Genomic DNA, 27,078 nt, shown 5'->3' with positions numbered 1-27,078 from the left:
AAACTGTAAAAGTGAGCATCTTTCTTGGATTTTGGATTCTTGATTGGAGTGAACAGCATCACTATAACAACAGCATACTGTCCTCTGTCGCTTTGTTGGGGAGGTGCCTGAGCAGAGAGCCATGTTTACACAGTGGTCATGCAGTTAATTAGTGCAAATGAAAAGAAACATGCTAGACAAATACCCATGTGAGCAACCAGTGTTCTCGTGCCATCTGTAAGAGGATGCTGCTGCAGTACATCTTTGCTGTTGGACTTCAGAGGGAAAAAATATCAAGGTGACCTCCAAGCTTTGTTCTTACCTCCTTAACAGACACAGCATCAGGTCTATCCTCAGTTCTTCCCGTTTGGGGCGTCATCTAAGATTAGATGTGATGCACCTGAGATGCAGCTCGAGTCAGACGCCTCAGAAATGGAAAACAAGGAGTGAGAAATCTAGAAAAAAAATATAAAATATTGAAACAGTACAAATATTTTGATGGTCAGCACAACAACCGCCCAAGGAACACAAGTATGAAATTGCTTTTTACTATATTTTTATTTGGAGTGCTCGATAATACTTGTCTCCTTTTAAATTCAAATAAACTCACCATCAGTTGAGAAAACAGTCAGCGCCACATTGCTTTGTCCAAGGAGGTGGCTGAATATTTCACCATCGTCTTCTGTCCCTGTTGCTTCTAGTACTGCATCTGGTGGCAGGTAGGAAATCCCGATGACTGGAAAAGATAAGAAAACAGAATATGCTTTTTAAGTCAGCACCATTTCTTTATTCACAATGACTGTCTGTTGAATTTATTTATAACGCTATGTGTCTCGCAGATTTGAAACATGGCCAGTTTTAAATAATGTCTCACTGTTTACCCCTCCTTTGTTGAAAAGGTCTGCTCAAGGCATGTAAAAATATCAGACTACAACAGCTTGGGAGGTTGCAGAACAAGATTTTAAATAAACACCAAACTTTTTACCATCTTTATTTTTTTCAAAGCCAATGTCAAGTGAAATAAAATCAAACATTTTCAGGAAATTGCAGAAACATGGATGCCCTTTGATATGATCCAGCTTCACACACTTCTGCTGTTAGTTGTACTTGACCTGGACTAGCATTTTAAGTGTGACGTGCAAGAACCCTTGACTGTAAATAACCTTTTAAAGCAAGAATGGTAAATATAACAATAATGTTGCAAAGCCAGTGTCACAGGCAATTGAGCATATGAGATGTGTGTCTCGGTGTTGGGGCATGTTTTTGCAGCCCATTTGCGACCTGTGGCTGCTGTGTAGCAGTCGCAGCGATGCAAGGAACCAGAATAAAGCCCATGTGACAGGTTTTATCCCAAGTTCTGCCTGCCTGCTGAGAGCTGCATGCCCATCGCAGGACTAAGGATGTGCATAGAATTTGCATTGTTATGCAAAAACTCCCCAAACTACAGCTGACTGAAACTGTGGGGACATATGAGGGAGGGGAGCATTATTTGGCAGAGTTGACTTTGTAGCTGCTGAGATTTGCCCTGTTTTAACCATGATGAGTGTTAGATGTGTGGAATTCACATTGTGAAGCCAAAACAGCCCAAACTACAGTGTGGGTAACATCACTTGATCCTTATAACGTCTGAAAATACACTTGCAGGGGGTCAAATTATGCTACCCATGTTATAGTTTGAGCTGTTTTGGCTCAGCAATTTCACATAATTTAACAAACTTCCGAGTCAAAACTAACTGGGGATGTAGATCTTGGCAACTGCAAATCTCACAGATCTGCCAAGTATTGCATCTCCCCCTCATATGTGCCTACAAAAACATTAGGACTAAATAATAGGCTTCTGGAAGATGAGCTAAGCCTGTGCAAAATCGATCATTGGCAGTCGCTGTATAGTTCTGCTGAGATTTCTGTTCTGCTTGACTCTGATTTGTTCTGACATCATGGAGATATGGACAATGATAATCCCACTTGATCAAGGTGGTTGAAGGTTTTGGAGCCAGGGACACAGTTGTCCAATGATGACACATCCAAAATGTCTGATTGCTGCATTACTAAAATCTTTTTTTTTTTTTTTTTTTTTTTTTTTTTTTAAAGCAGAAACTTGATGAAAACATGTGGCTTTCGTGTAAAGTGATTCTGTTGGTTTAAGGGTTGGTCCATTTGTAAATTAAATTGTATGGATTGACATTTCAGTATGTCAAGTCCAGTGTGACCCCAAGATACTTTGCAATTTTACAACGTCAAATTCCTTCCCTGTCAGGAACACAGTTTAGTGCAGATCCTCTAAAGCTTGCATTATACACTACCGTTCAAAAGTTTGGGGTCACCCAGACAATTTCATGTTTTTCCATGAAAACGCACACTTTTATTCATGTGCTAACATAATTGCACAAAGGTTTTCTAGTCAGCAATGAGCGTTTCAACACCATTAGCTAACACAATGTAGCATTAGAACACAGGAGTGATGGTTGCTGGAAACGTTCCTCTGTACCCCTATGGAGATATTCCATTTAAAATCAGCTGTTTCCAGCTAGAATAGTCATTTACCACATTAACAATGTCTAGACTCTATTTTTTGATTAATTTAATGTTATCTTTATTGAAAAAACTGCTTTTCTTTCAAAAATGAAGACATGTCCAAGTGACCGGTGATCGGTGGTGTACATACAATATATTTGAATATTCAAAAATGAGTAATCCAGTCCTGCACAGGAGTCCTCATAGATGTAAGAACTGCGGATGCTCTGAATTACCGCATCATCTGTATACATTTGAATATTGATGTTTTGTCATGCATCAGGTAGGTCTGTAACATAAAGTATAAATAAAACTGAAGAGTAGAGCCTTGCAAGGCACCTGCAGGACTTTCACTGTAGGGAGATTTGGTGCCGTCAACACACACACACACACACACACACACATTCTATTGGATAGATAAGATTTCATCCAAAGAGTAGCTTATTTGAAAAAAAAAAAGTGTCTTAATTTAGCAGCTTTTAATGAGGTCTACTTTAGGTCTAAAAAAAGACAGCAGGCATCAGCACAGGCTCTTATCAAGTAAATATCTTGCTTGATCTAAAAAGACACTTTTTTGCTGAGTCTGTGGAATGGTGGAACCCAAATTTCATTGGATGAAGTCAAGTGTCTCTCTGAGAATATTTTAACTGACTCTTTCAGTCAAGTAACTTCACTTCTACTTGGTGCTTTTACCTGATTACTGAATTCAAGTAGTGTATGACCTCTCTGCTCAGTGTTTGGATGCAAATTTAGTATGATAAAATAATCTTTTATGTATATACTCATTTGCTGGGTCAGTATATTGGTGAATTATGTAATTATTATTATTTATTCATAATTAAAAAGCAGCATCATGAGCGGGCTCTAATAGCCACTTGCCAGGGGCAGAGGCCACAGAGTATCTACAAACCTTAAGTATTAAGAAATTATGTTGTATTGACCTATGCTTACATCCAGATTTAAAAAAAAAAAAATCATATTTACTGTTTATTTTCTATTTTAATTATTCATTGTGCTTATAGCCTAGTTGCATAAAAAAAATGCATACATATATATACACACATAAATAAATCCAATCCGATCTTTAAATTGTATTACTGGCATCTTTCTTTGTCTGCCTTGGCAACAACATATAAATCCTGAAGTGGCAACAAGGGAAAACTTAAATCAACCTCTCTAGCTAGATGGACATTAAAAACTGCAAATGTAAGTGCAAATAGGTAAAAAGACATCAAGTTTGCTCACACTCACTAGCTATAGGTGAAGTATCCCTACAACTTTCCTAAGACTTTTGGACATACACCACCATTCAAAACTTTCTGGTCATTTAGAAATGTCCTTATTTTTGAAAGAAAAACTGTTTTTCCTCAATGAAGATAACATTAAATTAATCAGAAATACAGTCTAGACATTTTTAATGTGGTAAATGACTATTATAGCTGATTTTTAATGGAATATCTATATAGAGGTACAGAGGAACATTTCCAGCAACCATCACTCCTGTGTTCTAATGCTACATTTTGTTAGCTAATTGTGTTGAAAGGCTAATTGATGATTAGACAACCCTTGTGCAATTATGTTAGCACATGAATAAAAGTGTAAATTTTCATGGAAAACTTGAAATTGTCTGGGTGACCCCAAACTTTTGAACTGTGCATATGTACATATACACGTGTACATGTCAAAAACTATCGATAAAACCATAACAAAATTTCATCAGTATTTAAAACTGTCAGTTAATGATCTGGAGTTCATTTGTTTTCTTTACATTTGAACTCTTGTTGACTAGTAGACCTTCTTGAGCTACGAATATAAACATTAACTTGAAATGTATCTGTAGAGAATAATGTTTCGTCACCGTGGTCATTTTTGAAACATCCTCTTGTAAAAACAACTAAGGTGAAAAGCAAAGCAGAGTTGAATATGCATTGTGAAGATTTAACAATTTATTAAAAAATATGTTTTCCATTCGTGACAAGTTTTCTTACAGCCTTTTACAATCATCTTACAATTATTACATTATCACTTATTGAGCCAGTAATGTGGGATCCAATTACCTGGGCTCATACGGCGCTCAGTGTGTATTTATACACTCTACAGAGGCAATTACCATGTGCCATCATTCCCAAATTCACCTCGTGCTGAGCACACACTCCATCGGTAAACCGGAACAAAGGCTTGCTTTGGCATGCAGTGTTAGGCCTGTAGAAGAGGAGTTGTGTGTGGCGCGTTTCTCTTTAATAGCCCAGTATGTGACCAGCGCTGCCTGACAGGGACTGTTTAATTCAACTCCTACTACCATCACGGTCAACAGCATCAGGACGCAGTCTTTCAGCACCATTACACACACTAATGGAACTGCATGTAATATATCCTCCCTACGCAAACCTTTCTCTCTCCTCCGCATGCCTTCTCCAACACAGAATTATCCCTCTACTCTTCCTCTCTTCCACCTGCCTCACTGAGTTTGCTGTCCTCCCTCCACTCGTCTGCTGGCCGATCTCTCTCTGTCTCCCTCCGTCTCTTTGTCAGAGAAAAACGCCCACCTACTGTAGTTCCACTTGAGTGCTGAGTGGGAGAGAAAAGACAGACTCCAAACGAACTTGTTTCCATTCTTCCTACAGTCTTTACCCTGCGTTTATCACTTCCAAGTTCAACATCAGACATTAGAAGGCTGACAAAGTGCCTGGGGTAAAATCAGAAACACAGGGCTGCAAGTTTATCTTAAGATGCACTTTGACTCCCTTGCAGCCTCTTAACCTATAAGCACTGCTGTGAGATATAATAGCACCAATCCAGCTTCTTAGAATGCCATAAGTAACTTTAATATCATATGAACAACATGTTACACTTAAACTCTATGAAAAAATTATGTTTGTTATGTTTATTCTTTTAAGAATATAGCTAGTAAATCTAAATATTAAAATGTCACATTTCTTTAAAAAAAAAATCATGTCTATGAAATCATCCAAATGCAACAATAATATCAGTCCCCCCCCCCATTGTGTCTACAGCTGCTACAGCTGCACATACAAGTATTTTCATATCTGACACGTCTATATCCTGTGTGCCTTGAAGAACTGCTACACCTCACTGCTGCAAAACAAGTCTTAAACTGTCACAATGTTTGTTTTGGTGAGGTTTTGGCATAAAATGTGACCTAGTTAGGTTCAAGAGAACATTGTGGTTTGGAGTTAGGGGACATTTGTCGCCACATATTACAAAGACATGCAGACAGCTAAAGCTAAAGCTGACTGTTGCTTTGAAACAGTCACAGCAGTCTCCCGTGTTGTTTGCCAAGCGTTTTGTTGAAACCTCTGATGGAGCTTGTTCTTCTGTTAAGGGTAGACTAGATTTTGCTGGTTTCAGTGACAGATCTTACTAATGGTCGATCAGTTACAGTGGCATAACAACTCTGCAGACAAACCAAAAAGAAAACATCAACACTTCACAGCTTTTTTAAAATTAATTTTTTTCAGTGTTCAGTCCAATTCTACAGTCCTCGTGACAATTCATGATTCCCATTACAACACTGTGCTTTGTTGGGATGCTCAACTGTAATGTCAGAAAAACAAAACAAACAACAAAAGAACAGCAACAAATCAGTGAGGAGCAAATAAAAAAGTAAGGTGATGTATTTATAGAGCCACAAAGTCTATACAGGGAGGATGTAGGGATCGATGGAACTCAGGACTTTAACAGAAGATCAGTGGTGGATACTACTTTCAAACACTAAATCAACATTACTTTTAACAGTGACCTTAACTGTGCGTTTTTACGCCCTAAACCAAACCAGTGGTAGCTTCGACATCATCTTGTGATGGGATCACACCATCCACAACACCTGGCATTTCTACACATAAGTACTTGGTAGTCATGGCTACATTACTACATGATACTCAGTACTCACAGTTCAGACCACACTTACCTGTAACACTGGCCTTCATTTTAATCTTAACTACAAACCTGTTGAATTTTGTGACTGCACTTTGCATGACTATGATGCTATCATAGATCTGTCCATAGACGGACACATACATCATATTTAAAGAACAAGAAAAACACTCAGAGAGTGCGGTACTCTGCCAAGGTTGCTCAGTGGTTGTATGATTTCCGATGGATGTAATCATTGAACAATTCATGGTCTGCAGCGGTCGATTTGTAGGAGGATCGCAGTCATGCGATCATCAGCAGGCAGCTGACGTAGTGTTCACTTGTTGTCATAGTTACAGTGACACCGTGCCGCTATCTTGAAATGATACAGAAATATTTGACAAATCCGTGGATCCAGACTATAAGCTGCCAAAATCGAATCAGTTGGTCCTCCTGTCATTTCTGACCTTTCCTGAAAATTTCATCCAAATCTGTCTGTTTTTGAGTAATGTTGTGAACGGACAGACAGACGGACAAACCAACGCTGATTGTAACCTAACTCTGCCGCGTTCCTTGGCGGAGTAATAAGAAGTTGTTGTCAACACTGGTGGACCTGTTAGAAATTATCCAGGAGTTTGTAACCTGTGACTTAGTTCACAGATGCTCTGCCAGTGTTTAAGGTGCTAGATTACATCTTAAGGTTTTGAATGTTTAGTGTCAGTGACGAGGGCTTGTGAGTGGATGATTGGGGTTAGAACCACAGAGTGGAGTCTCAGTAGAGTTCTTCTGATGGTTCTTATCAATTTAGCAGTGACATCTTTTACTTTAAGGAAAAGCTGATTGCCAGAATAAATGAAAAAGGTTTTAGAACATTGCAACATTGCTAATAATAGGTTAACTGGTGATAAATGTGAATGGTCAGACAATCATACAGGTTGTAGCCAGGTTTGCCATATAGCTATTACTTATTAGAGGAGCAGAAATCAGAAGTGACCCAAAAATAGTGCCACTAATAATGCACCAATAATCAGTGGGCCAATATTTGCTAGTCTATCATTGCCTACATAATACTTTCAGTCAATTATTGCAGTTAAATGAAATATTCATCTCATTTGTAAGCAGCCAAGCTCTTGTGTGGATGGACAGACTGTGACTAACAGCCAAAACATACTGTGTCAAACGATAAGCGACAGATTTAATTGAATCGACTCAAAAGAATGGTCCAAAAATTTGATTGTTAAAAAATGATTTCATTTTTGAAATGATCATTGATATATGGTGACCATCTAATTGTTGGGACTGAATGATCCATTTATTTTTTAACAAGACAAAATGGGATATTAAAGCCATAAACCTGTTCTCATTAATTAAATAATCAGAATATATTTATGTTGTTCCACTGCTTAGGCATTAATTTTCTACTACATGACCAAATAGCTTGAATTGGTTCTTGTGTTATAAGATGTCAAAAATTACTGTGTCCATTGCTGTTTCCACTGATCAACAATTAACATCATTGTTAATCTCTTTGGGAGGTATTCCATCCTTGCTGGCCACTACAGCAGTCCAACAAACTGCTTCCTCAGCAGTCCCAAATCCCACACGAAAGACTGATCTTGAACTGTACAACAGAAATTGTATCATCTGAACAGTTTGGGTGATAAGGCCATGAGCAGCCTACCGTAGAAGACAAAGCTTGGATTTCGCTGTCCCAGACCAGTTCCTGAGAGCAAAGTTAATCACCTCAAAGCCGAGGTGGTGCTGAGTGTTGTTCCTGCTGGCGACACGTCAGCAGGTTAACGGCACAAAGTCTGGCATGATCTTAACCCATCGCAGACACACAAGTCTTTTAAAGCACGCTTGATCTCAGTGGGGAGCTGTCATGTAGCTCGAACAGGAGATTAATGGTGACACATTCTTATTGTTGAGATGAACTGCAGTCAGTGAAAGCGCTTGGAGAAACTAGGTTGGTATTACACACGCTCCACTACTTCTACACAAAAAGACAAACACAAGCTCCTTGGATTTCACAGATTTTCTTGGCCTCTGCAGAAAAAGTAATCCATACTTCTTGCTTCTCCAATGTCTAATCATATGTCTCTACCCAATATCCTCCCTGGCTGTTTTTATAATCTCTGAAAAATGAGCATACAGGCAACAATTAAGGTGAACTGCTGTTGCACGTCAAGCTCCATCTGGCACAGTGGAGTCACATGAAATGCTGTCACCCCACGCATTTGTTTTCTGGATGCAGAAGAATCTCTCATGACCCAAAACTGAATAAAAAATCTTCATGTTTTCGAACATCAGGTATACCACATTTAAATGCATAGCTAAACAGGAAGCCGATGCATGCAACCTTCAAATTCTACCATTTACGGCTGGTCCGCTGTATCGTGCGGCAGTACATAGAACAAAATGTGCATTTTTTTTAAATGACTTCATGCATTTTAGCTGTGTATATATGTACACATTTACACTGCACATGTGTGGGAGTCGGAGTTTGTGTGCTCCCTGGGGACAAGGTGTTATAATGGAGTATTGATGTCACAGAGGGGTGGGTGAGAAGAGGGCGATAATTAGATTTTGTTCTCGGTCTCTCTGCACTGCTTAGATACACAGCGTTTCTAATGAGAGAGCAGCTCTTGCCAATAATTACCTCTGTATTTCCAAAAAGCATTCTCAGCACTGCAAAGAGCAGACACCTGACCTCGAAGAAACCCAGCATTAGGCGGTCACATAATTAGGTGTCATTAGATGATCAAAGTGCCAAGGCGTGCACGTCGTAAGTGGTCGCTTAATAACTCCGGTAAACAGTCACCATCAGCTGATACTCACTGCTGCCGGTGTGTAAGAAGAAGAACAAGCAGACTTCAAGATTTTTCCTGGAATCATCTTCAGGGTGTGAGTGTTGGGCCAGGTACTGCTCATTCCTCCCTGCTCCTCTCTCTGGGTGCTAATGATGTTCTCCCTAATGGGGAGAAGGGTGGGAAGTCAAGAGGCCAGAAGACATGGCAGGCATAGGAAAAGTTGAAGGAAACGCACTCTCGTTACACAGGCAGTATAAGGAGTCAGAGCAGGTGATTTGTGGTCTTTCAAGACTTTAACAGTGTAAAAGTAGATCAAATTCAATCGTTGCATATGTAGTTTGGCATAGGTTTGCAAATCAAGGTCCACTTACTGGATTGTTACTCCACCAAGGAATGTGGCGGAGTTGTCGGAAGATCAGCGTGCCTTAGTCTGTCTGTCTGTTAGCAACATTACTCAAAAACGGAATAATGGATTTAGTCTCAATGTCAGGGATAATGTATATTATAGCTAATTAATAAAGTTACTTCCATTGTTCCCTGTGGACAACTGACTGGCTTTGGAAAAACTCATATGGTTCCCACTGTTGTATTCATTACTCTGCCAAGGAAGAGCTGAGTTATGTGACAACTGGTGTACATTTATCAATCTGTTTGTCTGTCTGTCTGTTAGCAACATTATTCAAAAACAGACTGACGGATTTGGATGAAATTTTCACTGAAGGTCAGAAATGACACAAGGACCAAGTGATTAGATTTTGGCAGTGATGTGACTTATAGTCTGGATTCATGGATTTGTTGAACATTTCTATATCATTGCGAGATGGTGACACGGCGTCACTGTAACTATGACAACAAGTGAACACTACGTCAGCTGCCTGCTGATGATCACATGATTGCGATCCTACAACAAATTGCCCACTGTGGACTTATCAGGGCTTATCCGTTGGAAATGATACAAGGAACAATTGATTAAACTGTGGGGGTGTTTCCCATCAATTCCCACCGCCCGCCACATTTTTAGGTCACGTGATTCAGTATCCGTACATAACGTATGCATGCATAACACAAGCCTGTGCTCAGTGCAAGGTCATTTTGTTTGTGGGTACATCTATATTAAATGGCCACATCTATGGTGCCGTGATTTCTGCCACAAATTTTTTCAAGATTTCAGCCATCGGAAATGATACGACTGAGCAGCCTTGACGGAGTACTGCGCTCTCTGAGTGCTTTCCTTGTTTTTAATGTTCTTATCCACATCTGTTGGCTTCATCAGCAAATGGATGAACCTTCCACTCCTTATTGGTTTGAAAATTCTTGTGACATTTCTGCAAATAAAGGTAAAATACTTGTGTTTTTCCCCACCTTGTAAGTTTCATGTACAAACTAATCTGGCCCCCTCAGCTTAGAATTATACTTAAAGATGCCCTGTGGAGTTTTCATGTAAACAAACAAAGTTTGTGTTTACATTCAGTGTTACTACTAAAACACACTGCATGCATCCTGGGACCAAAAAATGTGCTGAATGTGTCTCATTCCTCCCAAAACATTTGCAGAGCAGATGTATTTACTCATTTACATTTTTAATATTTGTAACCTGCATGTTTACCTGCTAACCGTCGTCTTCCCTGCCTTTTGCCTGTGAATTGCTGCATGTTAGTGGAATAGTGTGCGACCAATGCGTGTCCTTATCCAAACAACACAGGCACCCACATGTAAAAATATTAATTGATGGTGCAATAACTTGTCAAAAGCAGCAAACTTTAAAAGTTTCATTTATTTTAGTAAAATTTCTCCAGTAGTAACCTTACATGATAAACATGAAAAACAAGGTGTGTAACGGTAAACAACATTCAGGATTTAGTATGAACCTTGGTCTAGTTTGGTACGGTTTTGACCCCTTAGAGAGAAAACATTTTCTTTTTTATTTATTTTTAATAAATGAAAATATTCACAAATGCCTAATGAGCCATAATCCTTTCTGTAAAATGTAAAGCACTCAAATGCTACAGACTGTCAATAAGAAAAGACTCTGAACTGTTTACACTCAAGTATGAAATAAAATGTGTCCATTAAGACAAGTGCAAAATGTTCATAATTAACTAAATCAACTAATTAAGTCAACAGTGCATTTTCAGCCATGAAAAGCTTTTGAGCAGAAAAGCTGCAGGACGTCAGTTGAGGGAGGAAGCAGCTGTAGATGAAGAGGTCAAACAGGACTTTGACCAGGAGAGTTCGTGTCCTGTGCACAAAAATAAAATGATGATTTATTAGTTTTAGCCTTAGTAGACATAATCCCTTCAGTTTTCATTTTCAGTCAGTGTGGTTAGATTTGGGGAACTGCACTGCTCAGTTAGGTTTAAGAAAAGACAACGGTTTAGGTCAAAATAGACCATTTCACAACATTGAGCCATGTTTCAAAGACTCCTGCCACAAAGATTTGAAGACTAACTTCTCCCATGTTCATACACTGTTCTCCTCTAATACATCTTTAGTGAAAATCAGCTGAGTGGAACTTCCAGTCTATCAGAACACAATAGGCTCATCTGGAGGGAAGTCTTAAAAACACAAACACTAAAGTGGGCCAGTGTAAGTTATATATGTTTTTTTGAACTGTAAACCATGCAAAGACATGTCAACAGACCCCTGAAATGAAAATACAGACCTTGAAATGTGCATGCTATGTCTCCTTAGCAATTTTCAGCATCTTCTCCTCTGTCAAGGATTAGTCCCACTTCAGCATCAGCCATTCCTAAATTCTGCCCATTCATTCATTGGACTATTTTGACAATAGATCATGGAATGGTAATATGTACATCTGGGCAAAGTCTTAGCAATCTTCATACCAATCATTTGAACAGTGTTGCTGTGACACACAGTGTGGAACTTAGAAATCAAAGTTATTACATAGAATAATAATGAAAATTGCAGCAATTCCACCAGTGAACTGACAGTTTTTCAAATAAAAGATGATTAAAACTAGATTATCACAATCATGCACTAGAATGACTTGTTTGTTAGCAGCAATATTTTTAATATATAAATGATTGAAAACCTCACTAGAACAAATCAAGGTCAGCTCCGTTGACACGAATTAAACAATCAAGCACATTTGGTGCTTGATGAGACTATTCCTCTCATATCAGGAAACATAGATAAGTATAATCAACTAAAATCTGATCTTGACATTCCTAAATTTGCTTGTTTGCAGTGTAGCAAATTTGATAAATAGCTTTTATTTTATAAGTGGGGAGTAGAAATAAAATGTAGTTTTATTCTTGATTCACTCTTGACTTCATTGAAACATCCTGCATGTGTTCAGGTTAAATCAATTTAAACAGCAACCTTAAAAAAATCCAACTCCTTTGCAGATTTTCATTGGTGCCTCTGAATTTGCCTTCTTTGGCAGAGCTTACTTCAAAGTGCTGCATTATCTTCCAAATATTACTGCAGTTTGTTACAAACTGACCCAACTGTCACGAAATGACAGAAACTGTGGTGCAAATTCAGTCATTAGTGAGCAAAATAACGGCCAAACAAGATTGGTGAGTTCCATATAGCTCAGAGAGTTGAGATGCTGTTGAGATCGATATCGTACATCTACGCGCACAGACACGCACACAAAGAACCAAGCTGGCCTTTTTCTCCATTACCCTCCTTGGAGACCCCATTCACACAAGTTTGAGATGATTTTGATCTCGACCAGGATGCACTGAACCAGCAAAACCACTCTTCACATTGTGGTCCCATGGCACGCACACACACACACACACACACACACACACACACACACACACACACACACACACACACACACACACACACACACACACACACACACACACACACAGAAGATCATCTTATTCCTTCTGCTTGATATGGCTTCTGAAGATCAGCACCATTTTCTCTCTTTCCACACCTGGTCAGCTCTCAGGATTGGTTCAACCAGAGGTCACAGTGTAGCATATTAATGGTGGTTTATGGACACGGATTGTATATTGGAAAAGAAGTCTCTGCAAATGTGGCATCAGGTGGCGTGTTGTCAGACTGGCTGATAGCGTGACTCGAGGACCTTGTTTCTTCCATTTCCATAAACAGCGTGGCACAGATTGACTACACAGGAAATACAGAGGCAGATCTTGCCTTCTAAGAAGAAAGAAAATGTACTCTTAAGTATTGGCTAATCTGAGAAGTTTTCAAAATTGATTTGTCAATTTGTTTCATTATGTCAGTTCCCTGTCATTAGAGAGGAGGGAAGAAAACAGGAATTGAAACATTTAGAGTGTCATTTCTGCTTTCCGTCGTGGTGGAGTGACGGCAGTGGGAGAGTAATAAAGCACCTTTACACTTCATTGCCTCATAAATCCTAATACATTTCATAAATGAACTGCTGCACCCACCGCTCTCTTACTTAGCTCACCGTGTTCATTTGGCTGCGTGACTGCAGACAGATTCATTTACCAATGCCCCCGGGCCAGTACCGCACCGCCACTGGGACCCATTTCAAATGCGCTGGAGTCACCGTTACAGGATTACAAGCTCGCGTTCCTCCATTTCCATCACCTCAAATCAAATGTAGCTTTAGCCAGTTTGCAGAGGTTCACAGCCTGTGCATGAATATGTGTGTGCTTTTTTGGATATGTTGAGTGTATGTGTGGCAGTTGTTTTTTTTTTGTTTGTTCTTTTTTACGAGTGGGTGGAAGATGGCATGCCTCAGGGACTGGTTTTGCCACCCTGTTTGATCACTGCAAACATGAGTTCCGCCTCTTTTTGTACCGTGAACTCAAGTGATCATTGATTTTGCGCGAGCTGGATGTGAATTCTCATCACCTCGGGGGAATACAAGGGAGTACTGAACGAGGATGGGGATTTTAATTTGCAAGAAAGTTGGTGAAAATCACATGACGTGGAATTTCTGCTTGATTTGACATGATTCTCTCGATTTTATTTATTTTTTTTGGGTGATTTCAGTAAGAAAGACATGAACAAAGGTCAAATAGTCTTAAGGACAATAACTTTCCCATACTCTGTGAAGGAAAATAATTTTTCCCTCATGTAAGTTGCAAGGACACTTCTCTGATAGCAATGCTAAATGCTTGATTATCAAAATGACCTTAGAGTCTGGAGGCAGCAGTGACCAATCAGTGTGAATCTGTTTTTTTTCTTCTTCTAATTTTAAGATACGTTTTCTCTCATCAAGTGGGGTTTGATGGCAGAGAGACATTTGTGTTTCGGCCTTGCTTTGTGAGTCATCACGATGAATGATGAGGACTTGGCAACGCTGGCACAGGCATAACACACTAGATTTGCCGTGGAAATGTGCCGTGGCAAACCCTCAAAGAGGCATCAAGGTCTTTTTGCATCGAGGTGGAGGCAGAGAGATGGAAGTAGTGGCGGTGGTTTTTGGGAAAGGAAGGTGTGAGGTAGAGGGAAATTTGTGATGGTGCTTTTTGGAACGCACAATCATGTGGTGGTTTGTAGAGGCAAGTGCTCATCTATTTGTATGTACAGACTTTGCAGCTGTGTAGTGTTTTAGTTTTTTGAAAGGGGGTAAAACTTTTTTGGATCTATTTTTGGAAACATGGTGAATACTTTGGAGAATGTTGTGGCTCACTTTTCTGTTCATGTTCTTAATGTCTTCGTTTAGACGTGGATACCTACCACAATGATGGAGAGAGCCACTCTATGTATGTAATATTTGTTATACATGGTAGATTGAACAATACATTTAATGACATAATACATAAAAATATATTAATAAATACAAGACTAAATCTAAATCTGCTATATAACAAAGGATTTAATTGTAGCTTTCAAACAGCTCATCTGAAGGGAAGAAAAGTACACAGTATGACTTGCCAGTAGATCCTGTCTCGATGTTAGGGATAATGTATATTATAGATAATTAATAAAGTTACATCCATTGTTCCCTGTGCATAACTGTGGGAAAACTCATAAGGTTCCCACTGTTATATTCATTACTACATCAAGGAACAGCAGAGTTATGTGATGATCGGCGTAAGTTTGTCTGTCTGTCTGTCTGTTAGCAACATTACTCAAAAACGGACTAAAGGATTTGGATGGAATTTTAATGGAAGGTCAGAAATGACACGAAGACCAAGTGATAATATTTTGCCAGTAATGCGGCTTTTAGTCTGGATCCACGGAGTTGTTAAAGATTTCTGTATCTTGCGAGATAGCAGCACGGCGTCACTGTAACTATAACTACAAGTGAACACTACGTCAGCTGCTTGCTGATGATCACATGATTGCGATCCTACTACAAATTGCCCGCTGTGGACTTATCTGTTGAAAATGATACAAGAAACAATTGATTAAATTGTGGGAGTGTTTGAGTCCCATCAATTCCGCTACGTGCTAAATATTTAGGTGACACAATTCGATATTCGCACAAAATGTACACATGCAAAACACACGCCTGTACTCAGTGCAAGGTCCTTTTGTTTGTGGGTACATCTATATCTTTAATGGCCACATTCTATGGTGCCGTAATTTCTGCCAAAATTTTTTTCATGATTTCATCCATCAGAAATGATACGACTGAGCAGCCTTGGTGGAGTACTGTGCTCTCCGTGCGCTCTTCTTGTATTTATATTGTTGCAGGTATTTAACATGAAACTGACATGTTCAGATGCCCTTAGATTTTTCTAAGTGAGTGCATGTCTGAACAGAGCTAAAGTGTTGTTAGCATTTTAAGGCTCCGGGTGGAAAATCTGTTGTCAAAGCAAGTTGCTAGTTAGCTTAGCTTACTCTAAATGTTCTCTGTCCTTTATGTTCCCTAAACAACTGCTGCTGAACTTCTGAGTCATCAGAAGCTCCTGCACGTGTTACTGGTCTACAACAGTATGTAATGTAAGAGTGAAAATAAAAAGTCGTAATTAGAGCACAAGCCTGTTAGGAATATCAGCATTTGCCTCAGACATTGTTAAATTATGAAGAAAAACTATACAGTTAGAAGTATATTTACAATAAAAGAAGAAAATGAACTTCCACGGCCTCTACTATTTCTGAAAATGTCAGCAAGCACATCACGCTCTCTAAGCTTTGAGAATATTTCCACTTAGGAGGTTGCGAGTACCAGAATGCACGGACTGTTCTTGAGAACATGGTAAACATGACCCTATAAACCATAAACCACAAATAATTAACAGTATCAGTATATGGCCATGTTTACCATTGTCAAAATCCTCTTCACTACTGGAAACAACAGGAGCACACTAAATGCTGTAAATTACATCGATTGCAGAAGATCTGGACAGTACAGTTGGGCAGCCCTGGAGGGTTTGGGGGGGGGGATTAGCCAATTTGTTTACAGTGCCAGCTTCATGCAAATGCTTCACTCACTCACGACAATTCATTCATCATTATTTTGTACGGATGCCATTGCTACATCCTGTTGTAGCCCTGCCAAAGCTATTGCTTTCAAATCAATACAATTCTTCATCTTCTGTAACTAATGATTCCAAGGTGTAGTCAGACCATTCTCCAGCACTGTGGAGACAATGAGGCTATGCAAGATTAACTCTCTGGTGTGGTTAGAATTAAAGTACAACAAACAATTTTTAGTACCAAATTACCTGTATAGTACCGTAACAGTATCATCTGGAACCAAAAAGTCACATGATTTTGTTGGTATAAACTAACATTTTGGCTCATTTTGTTAGTTTTTAGTTAATTTTTTTCAAATGTTAATGCTGTGATGAATTACCAAAGCCCTGTGTTTGTAAGTGCCTTAGGTGTCTTTTTCCTTGCACGCATTTGTATTGTACATTGCCTTTTTCAGATGCTTGCCAACTGGTTTTACTGCTTTGTAATCATTCTGTGTCTTTGGTTCGTTATTACACAAAGAAAGTAAGCCAGTGGATACATTTTCTCTCCTTGCAAACGCAGTTTGCTGACAAACAGCTTTACACTCCATTGCAGCTGTTGGCCATGGTGTGATCACATGGCTGCTCACTCATCCACAGTAATAGACAGCAATTGTGGCTGAAAAGAATGAACACAGGATCTGCTCTTGCCTTTTGAAATTGCAAACAATAGGATCTGCACAACTGTTCACAAATGAGCAAAATTTAGCACCAGAGGCAAGTAATTTATAGCCTTGAGCACTGACTCTTCAAGGAGTCATTCATTTGTAAGTAAAACAAAACATTCCAAATTCAGTCCACTTGCTGCTGGTCAGCCGCACTAACAGCTGACATTATTGGAAACAGCAAAAGGGTTTTTTTTCTGAGATTTGTGTGAAGAAGCATACGCAGGGTTTTGGAAGTAGGAAAGGATTTAACTGCCACATATACTGAATATTGGTACAAGGCCACATGCATGTCTCAGTCTTTGTAATGCTTCTATAGGTCTGCCTCTTTTTAACACTGTGCTGCTTTGATTTAGCATAAAAGGTGGAACGCTTTGAGAAAAATGAGCCCTCCCTCAATATTAATACTCATGCTGTATCTGTCTGTCTGCCATTCTGTACTTTGTGTATGCCTGTCTGTCTGAGTAATTGTGTTCATGGATATACAGTACACCACAGAGGACGTGTGGAGCACTCGAGCGTAATCTGGTCCTAATCCCTGCCAGAGGCACTCAGCAGCTGGATATTAAAGCAGGATTTCATTTTTTATTTCTGCCTCATGGCTGTGATGTCACTACCTGCCATAAAAAAAAAAAAACCCGATGCATTTAATCAAACCGCCGACCTCGACCCGCCCCACCCCCCCACACATCCACCTTTAAAATCCAGTCACGGGTGTATTTGAGGTGAGCTGTGCTTGGTGGTGTTTGTGTGTTCTGACTTCACTAAACTGTCAGTCACGCCTTCTTTCAAGTGCTCATTCAGATAAACCTGCCGTGAGTCACACAGCTCAACATCGCACAGACGGAAGACAAGCCTCCCCGCGATATCAAACGTTGCCTTTCGCCTCGTGCGTGTGTGTGCACGCTTGTGTGTCTCTTTTGCCAATTTGCGTGACGAGTGAGATAAAAACCCCACCGCCATGGGTAATTAATAAATCAGATTGAAATGATGGAACACTGGGAAGGCGTTGTTTCATTAATCGCCATCCCCGTCCTGTTCCAGTATCTTCCATCTCAGCGTTGCCGTTCGAGGCTCCTAATTAAATTGTACTTTCTGTCGATTGTACTCATTACTCAGGCAAAACCAATCAGCGCTCTGCAGCTGGGTCTGGGGATGTAGATAAATACGGGAGTAAATGTTGGTTGAGGAACACAACATGGGGCGCAGCGTTTGCCTTGATTGCAGAGACAACACAGCGGCGCTTCCCTCCGGGTATATTTTAGCACGGAAATTCACTAGAGAAGAGTCGTGGCTTTCAGAGGGTTTTATTACAGACAAGTCCTCCGCCCTTTGATAGTCTAACAAGGCCCTGTCTGTAATGAACCAAGACAACATCGCGACAACAAATGGGATGTCTCATTTTCTTACTCAACTTGCCTTAAAATTTCTATCCAACATTAGCAAATTCATTCGGCACATTAAAACGCCACCAGTGGAAGGAATTTGTGATGCTCCACAGCTGGATCGCTCCTGCTTTCCTTTAATGCTGAAGGATTCACAAAAATATCCCTCAGGTTATTTGTTTCTGTTAGTTCCCTGCTTCCTCCTGGCACAAGACTTCCAATCTCACCTCCCTCCACCTCACTCCCACACCGGCTCAGCTGCATCTGCCTCACTTTAGTACATTGCTGTACATTTGGACTTCTGACAGACTGCGCTTGTGTGTGTCTCCGCTTCGGAAGATAGCCGGCGTTTTTTAAAGAGCTCCTTAAAGCTTTTCCGTCAGTGTGCTCGAGGCTTGAAAGCCCAGAGGTCTCTGCGGTGCTGATGGAGATTCTACCTGATAGGAAAGGCCTTTTCCCCGACACCTCGCCGTACTTGACCAGTCAACCATTCCACTTGGACACACGTCGCTTTCACCTCAACACTACAAAGTGGAGGGAGGGAGGTGGGCGTGTGTGTTTGAAGAGATGACAGCAGCTAAAATAGGGCTGGCTTTGCCACTAAAGAGGGTTTTTGTAGTTAAACTGAGGGTCACAGCAAAGCCGGTGCTTTGCTCACATGCAGTTTGATAGATAGTAGAAAGTCTCAACTGTCCAGGGAAAAACTTTGGCGTACTCACATTGATCTGAGCTGCCTTTTTCGAAGGTATTCCATCAAGTACAAAGCTGTGGATGTGTTTCAAGATTCGAGATCAACATAAAAAAAATGTAAAAAATTATTGGAAATGAAATCCCAAAAGCTGCTCATTCACACCTCAGCTTGCTTGCGGTGTAGTGTGTTACGAGAGTAAGTGGAGTCAGTATAAACAGTTGTCCTTTTTTTCAGTTTGTGAATTAATATTCTTTACATCCTAAACCTGAAACTACACCAACAGAAAGTCAGACAAAACAAACAATTACACAAATACAGATTTTTGTTCCTTTAAAAACAATAACATTCTGCCAATATTATTAAATTATGACTTGGATTGTGTTTCATGAATTAATCATGTCATATACATATTAAAGAGAGACCAATAATTCACTTAAATACACAGATTAAATCAACCCCTATAATCTGACTGGTGTACTTTGCCTCCACATTTACATCCCTTCTCCTCGGCTGAATAGCTCTGAAAGTATTAATTGTAATAAGATGGAGCACATATCAAATTCATCTTTATGACCTGACCTTTCAAATAACGGCAGTTTAAGCTTTTAAATAAATTTAAATACACATCAAAATGAATCATTATTGCTATCGGTATACAGCTCTGTGTTCATCTCCAGGACCAGAACTTTCCATTTCTGATGATTTTAGTTCTTTCTCTGTTTGGCTGAGTGATAGAGTTTTGAAATTATAGCACATTTCTGCTTTGACTGTAGTACAGAATGACATTACATCCCACTTTATATGAAAGTAAACACAACAGTGGATTTGCTTTTTATTGCAATGATTCATAGTGCCCCCATAGACTCTGGGGGCATAAAACAAAGTGACCATTGGTTTTGATGACTGGGAGCCAACCTTTGTCTGTTTCTGTCTCTTCTGATGATGTGCCTCTTTCAGTAGGCCGCTGTATGTGAACACTTCAGTGGGTAAAACAGAGTCTTGCATTCGGCATTAAGCACACATTGAAGCCTGACAGTATCCCATCATCAGGGTGCTGGTGTTGATAGATTCCAGCCAATCTCCCCTACGTGATTAGTGATTCTGTTAGGTCGACACATTACATTTTCTCAGCCTTTATCCTGGGAAACTCCAGAGAGCAGCTCCTCTCAAGCAGCGCCCTCTGAACCGGCTGTTAGTCTCGGAGCATCCCTGCAGGGGCAGTTTGGGGTTAAATGTTTTGTGGGAAGAACACATGGATGATAGTTGCTGGGGGGCATTATTTAGTCAGTTTTAGCTGGCACGCATTTGAGAATACTCACCAGCAACCGCACAAAGACACACACAAGCACTCACAGTGTGTTTACATACACAACCCTGCGGAAAAGTAGGGTGTCGGGTAGACAGAAAGACAAGTGGTGCAATCTTTTGCCCGTCACAGTGCTAGTTGACTGGTGTGTGTGTGTGTGTGTGTGTGTGTGTGTGTGTGAGAGGATGTGTGTGTGTGGTTGCAGGCAGGGTGGGGTGGGTAGGTGGGTTTGCAAGTGACAGGCTGAGATGGTGAGAGAGATAAATAGTCACACTGAGGGAAGCGATAATGGACTTTTCTTGTCTGCACTGTGTCGGCGTCTGCAGACGCTGAGGCCAGAGCAATGACAGACATGCTGATGTGTTTAACTGCTCAGAGAGTGAGGGAGGGAGGGGGAGAGGCAGTCAACAGCAAGAGAGGAGGGGGGGATGAGAGGGAAAAAGATGCTGATGCTCTTTAACTCCCTTCCACATTGCCATTGGCAACAAGACCTCCGTCGGCGCTCTGACAGATGCATGGTAATGAATCCCGCTTTAGGTGAAACCCATCGCCGCCTTTTCCTCGCACATTCACAATCTGTCCCTCGCTCTTTTTGTCTTGCTTTCTCTCCCCTTGTCTGTCTGTCACACACATGCACACACCTATCTTTCCCCCCTTATCACCACAAGACGTGAGGAATTTAAAGGGTTCACACAATTCGCATTTTCTCACATACCTCGACTGGTATCTAGCCATGCAGATGGCTGGATTTTTTTTCCCCCAAGTTTTGAGATATCACCAATACAATTTATGAAGTGAATGGAACTTTATTTATGGTGTTCACAGCATTGAAAAATTACACTGGAACTACTTTCTATGGATGAAGTAAAGCGATAAAATTGTGCTCAGTGGATTATCAATTCACTATCGGATTCTGGGGCAGTTTTTGGATAAATTCAGCAACTGGCGTTACCAAATCACAGAAACAAAGCATTCAAATTTGAAACATACAAGTATTTGAGCCTCTGATTCATGCCTCTGGCTTACATCTTCTCTATAGAGTGCGTTCCAAAAGTAACAAAACCTCAGTGAAAATCACAGTGAACAGAAATGACTAAAAATCCACCCAGGCTTGACTCAACACCAGGCTGTATCCTCTCCATATGTCTATAAAGACAATAAATGAAAAATAATGTTATATAAATGTCTATTCACTCTGTCTATTTGTAGCACAGCAGTAGATTTGAAATTTAGATTTGCGCTGCAAAAACAGGACTTTGACTATCTGCTGTAAAATTCTAAATACCTGAGATCTGAATCCCTGAAGCATCACATCAGAAACAAAGGCGGAGAGCTGAGGATACTTGACCTGTTGATTCATGTCTATGGAAAAACAAAGCTGAAACATGGTGCTAAGGTGCTGCTTATATTAAACCTTGACACCTTGACACTCATTTCTAGAGGTCAGAAATCACCTACTTGATAGAAGGGTGGCTGTGAACTGCCACAGGTAATTCAGACATAGTAAAAACAGGACAGTGAAGGACAAATTGTGAAGCTGTTTTAGCGGCCACACGATGAGCATTGGTGGATATTACTGAAAAAAATATCAAAATCAGCAGCAACTACACAGGTAAGTGTGCAGAAATGCTGGTAAATTTTCTGATGGCTGGCTTTTATGCTAACATACTACTAGATTTCAGTCAGCCTTCAAGGCATATACAGTCATGGAAAAAAATTATTAGACCACCCTTGCTTTCTTCAGTTTCTTGTTCATTTTAATGCCAGATACAACAAAAGGTACATTTGTTTGGGCAAATATAATGATAACAACAAAAATAGCTCAAAAGAGTTTAATCAAAGACCTGATATCGAGCCATTTTCCATGGTTTTCTTGATAATAACCAAAATCACTTAAGTTCTTACATCAATAGCTATGGCATTGTACTGTCAAAAACAGTGCATTTAGGCATTCCATGTTTTCTTTTCTGTCTGTTTTAGTCACATGATGCACACAGGAGTTAGTACTTGATTACATAACCATTGTTTCTGATGACTGCAACCATGCGTCTTGGCATGCTCTCCACCAGCTTCTGACATTGTTCTGCTGTCACAGCAGCCCATTCCTGTTGCACTAATTCAAACAAAGTTGCTTTGTTTTTGGGCTTGTGGTTCTCCGTTTTGATGATTTTCCACAGGTTTTCAATTGGATTTAGATCTGGTGATTGAGCAGGTCAAGGCATGGTTCCAATGTTCTGGTTCTTCATCCAGGCTTTAACTGACCTTGCCATTTGGCAGGGGACATTGTGTTGTTGGAAAATCCAGTCATTGGAGGCAGGAAAGAGATTTGCAGCTGATGGAAGAAGACTGTTTTTAAGAGTAGCCCTGTACATGACCTGGTTCATTGACCCTTCACACAGTTGCATTTGCCCTGTTCCACTCATACTGAAAATATCCCCAGATTGTCACTGATCCACCCCTATGTTTTACTGTAGGGGAAAGACAGTCTGGTTTGTAGGCTTCTCCAGGCTTTCTCCTAACCAGTAAGTTGGTTGAAGTGGGCATCAACTGAAAGTTGGATTCATCACTGAAGAGAACCTTAGTCCAATCATCAACAGTCCAATCCTTGTGATCCCCAGCAAAGTGTAACCAGGCTTTTCTCTGCCTTTCGTTGATGAAGGGCTTCTTCCATGCCCTGTGTGACTTCAGACCAGCTTCAAGAAGTCGATTTTGAACTGTCCTTGCTGAACAAGTCCCATTTCTCCACAGTGCCCACTCATTTTCAAGGTCCCTGGAGGTCTGACGATGATTCCTGGCACATGAACGGATGAGTGACGGTCATCTCGTAGGGTATAAAGACGTTTCCTGCTGCAACCAGCTAACAATTTAGTCGTACCATGTTGGGCTTGTTTTTTCTTGGTATAATGAACGGCTGTCTTGGAGAGCTTCAGTTTTTTCGCTACCTGTCTCTCACTCATGTCAATGTCCAGCAGTGCCAAGATGGCTACCTTTGTAGCTTCACATAATTCTTTTGTTTTAGGCATTATGTGAGAGCTGACATCTTCTGAGTTGTGCTAAGGCTGGAATGTAAGCAGGAAACCACTGTAGGCCTTTACATGTGCAGTGCTGCATATGACATGAAATGTCCTCTTATATGCCCTGGGAATACAATTAAGCTTAAGCATGTCAAACAGGACATAAGGCATTATGTAATCAGCTGCATTTTTTGTCATGCTCATTGTATTCTTCAGGTAATGTACCTTTAGTTGTACCACCCTTATGGAACAACAATATTGTAATATATAGGAAAATATATTGCATTCTATTAAATAATATATTTCCATATATGGTCAATTACTGCTTATATTTTTCAGTATATACAATTATATTTCAATGCCTGGGCACTGAAATAATCAAAACTTGAAGAAAACAAAGGTGGTCTAATAATTTTTTCCATGACTGTACATGGATACATTTACTGGTTATTGAATAGTTAAAGTTCCTCTCTGATTTGTGAGTAAAACCTTAAAGCTCATCCATATTTTTAGTGATTTGCATGAAAATAATGTTTTCATGCCTTGAAATGGCTTAGATGTAACTCTACACCCTTGTTCTTCTTAAAATGTGCAGATTTATGAAACCTGTCTCTTTCTCCTTTCATTCATTCACTACTCGCTGCAGCTTGAGCACACCAGCTCAACTATGACTCTCCTCAAACACTGTAAAGCTACTCTATACAATGGCAACTGGTAATACTGGAATAATTCAGCCATACAGTACTGTTTAAAAGTTTCGAGTCACCCAGACAATATCATGTTTTCCATTAAAAATCACACTTTTATTCATGTGCTAACATAATTGGACCTGGGTTTTCTAATCATCAATTAGCCTTTCAACACCATTAGCTAACATAATGTACCATTAGAACACAAGAATGATGGAAATGGGCCTCTGTACCCCTATGTAGATATTCCATTATTTCCATCTAGAATAGTCATTTACCACATTAACAATGCCTAGACTACATTTCTGATTGATTTAAGGATATCTTCATTGAAAAAAAATGCTTTTCTTTCAAAAATAAGGACATTTCTAAGTGACCTCAAACTTTTGAACGATTATATACATGTTTGAATTGGAAACTGATTCTGAAAAAGAACAATCACACAAAATGTCCCACCCTGCTGTCCAGTTGACAGGATTGGCTCCTTAGTTTTGTGACATACAGTATGAAATTCTTGAAGGCTAAATCAACGCTTTTGAGACTGTCATCGATACACTGCAGTGTAAGCTAGAAATGCTCAGCCATAGGTGCTGACTGCTTATTTTATTCATAATTTGTCTTCTAGCATATAATAAAAGACACCATATAAACATGTTTATATAGTAAAAAAAAATTTTAAAAAGTATTTTCACCAGCAATGGTCTTTAATCATTTCCAAATTTTCTGATCGGGTCAAGACTGGTGTAACTAGGATCCTAGAGAAAAGGACATTTGCTTGTCTACACAAATCTGGTGATGGACAGAAGCCTGGATGGCTCCTGGTGAGCTAACTGTTAGCTCAGTCACAATCGCTTTCATGGCTTCCCCTTCCCAGGTGTGCTTATCCTGGTATTGTTCATACCTTTGTAGACCATTTTATTGTACAGCAATCAATTGATAAGAGAAAATAAAGCTTGTGAAAGTAACAAGCTTGTCAAACTGTCACTTAACAACCTTATTAGTGAGCATTGTTGTTGAAATAAAAATTTGCACTTTTTTCAGAACAGAATTACAGTAGTTTGATGTGTCCCCAAAAGTCAACCAAATATTTGTCAATGAGGGGAGTAGTAGTTGCTCACTTTTAAATGATTAGTTGGTTGCAGGAAAAAAGAAAAAACATGAAATTCAAACACTTCAGGAAGTCAGAATAGCACTTGCACAATAGTTACATGCAGCAAGTATCCATTACATAGCTGGTCCCTGCTGTTGTTGGATAGTTGTTACAAATAGCAGGCAAGAAATCCAAATCATTGTTTTTTGTGACAATGATTCATAGCTGTCATCAAAATACAAACCTAGGCGGGTGCCCAGATACCTCAGCTGGCTGAGTGGGCGACCCATAAACAGGGGCTATAGAATCCAGCCCATGGCCATTTACTGCATGTTATTCCCCCACTCTTCAACCCACGTTTCCTGTCTCTCTCTCCACTGCCTTATATAATAAAGGCTGTCCTATATAATAATTAAAAAATACAAACCCAGGTGGGTGCCCAGTTAGCTCAGCTGATGATCTGGTCATTTGCGTGCAAGTAGGCAATGACCCCAAGAATGTGACATGCAAACTCTGAAACCAAAGCTGTATGACCCACTGGATGGAATGGACCAAGGTGAGGGTCTCTCAGTCCTGGATCTCAAGTTTTTTTAAAAAAAAAAAATAACAAGTAATATCATAAATGTGTGTCTGTTTACTAATGTCTCTGATTAATGATTACTAATCTACTAGGAAAATCTTTCATTGTGGGCAGCCCTCTTTTAAACATTCTGTCTGCCTTAATGGGGAAGCACTATATCCCTTCAAACAGATCCTCTCATCAGGCCTTTTCCATTGTAATTAACTAATATGAGCTCTGGAGCATCCAGGCCTCAACAGCAGCTATCCCTCTGTGGATGCCAGGAATCCTGATTTCTCAGAAACAAAAAATTAAAATATTTAAAACTGATGACAATAACAAATAGCTATCACTGAGGTATCCAGGAGATTTTGAAATCATAAATACTTTATAATTGGGGAAAGTACTTGAGGAGCTTTTAGTGTTTCCCACTTTGTAACCCAGCTGGGGTGAAGGCAGAAATCTCTGAAACGCATATCTCAAAATATGGTCAAAGAAACATCTGAAACTCTGTGCATGAGTGGATACTGCTAGGGATGAGTGAACAAAAGTCTGTTTTTAAGTTGTGTAAACTGACCCTTCAAGCATTAACCCAGATCCTAGAGAAGGCCGGGAGTGAAAGCAGAACAGAGGGGAAGAGAGCAAGTGAGAAAGGGAGAGTCTCAGTTGTCTGATCTATTGGTCACTTCATCTTCTAACTGGTTTTCCCTCGCTGTGCAGTTCATTTGTCACTGCCAACACGGGCTCATGTCTCACTTTCCTGAAGAATTGTGTGCGCGAGATTGTGTTCGCGTGTGCGTGCTGCTAGCCAAGACAGAGACAGATGGGCCGACTCCCACTGGTTACATATGTTTGCTCTCCGTCAGAATGCTCTGCCAAGAGGTCTGGACCTGCATGCCTCTGAGGGTGATGCTCTCTCAAAGTGGCCGCTGGGTTGCTAGTTCAACACCTCGGCCTGCTGTTTCCCTGAAACTGTCATGCAGGGGTTACAGTGGCTGCTCATGGACCAGGTTAAGAAAGTAGTACTTTGAGCTGCACATGCTTTTGGAGACACCCTTTTCTTTCTCGCTCTAATTACTCCGCCAAGAAACGGTGGAGTTATGTGATGATCAGCGTAC

This window comes from Amphiprion ocellaris, chromosome 15 (genome assembly GCF_022539595.1).
Source record: "Amphiprion ocellaris isolate individual 3 ecotype Okinawa chromosome 15, ASM2253959v1, whole genome shotgun sequence".
NCBI classification, from domain to species: domain Eukaryota; kingdom Metazoa; phylum Chordata; class Actinopteri; family Pomacentridae; genus Amphiprion; species Amphiprion ocellaris.
Note: the sequence above shows the minus strand (reverse complement) of the source record.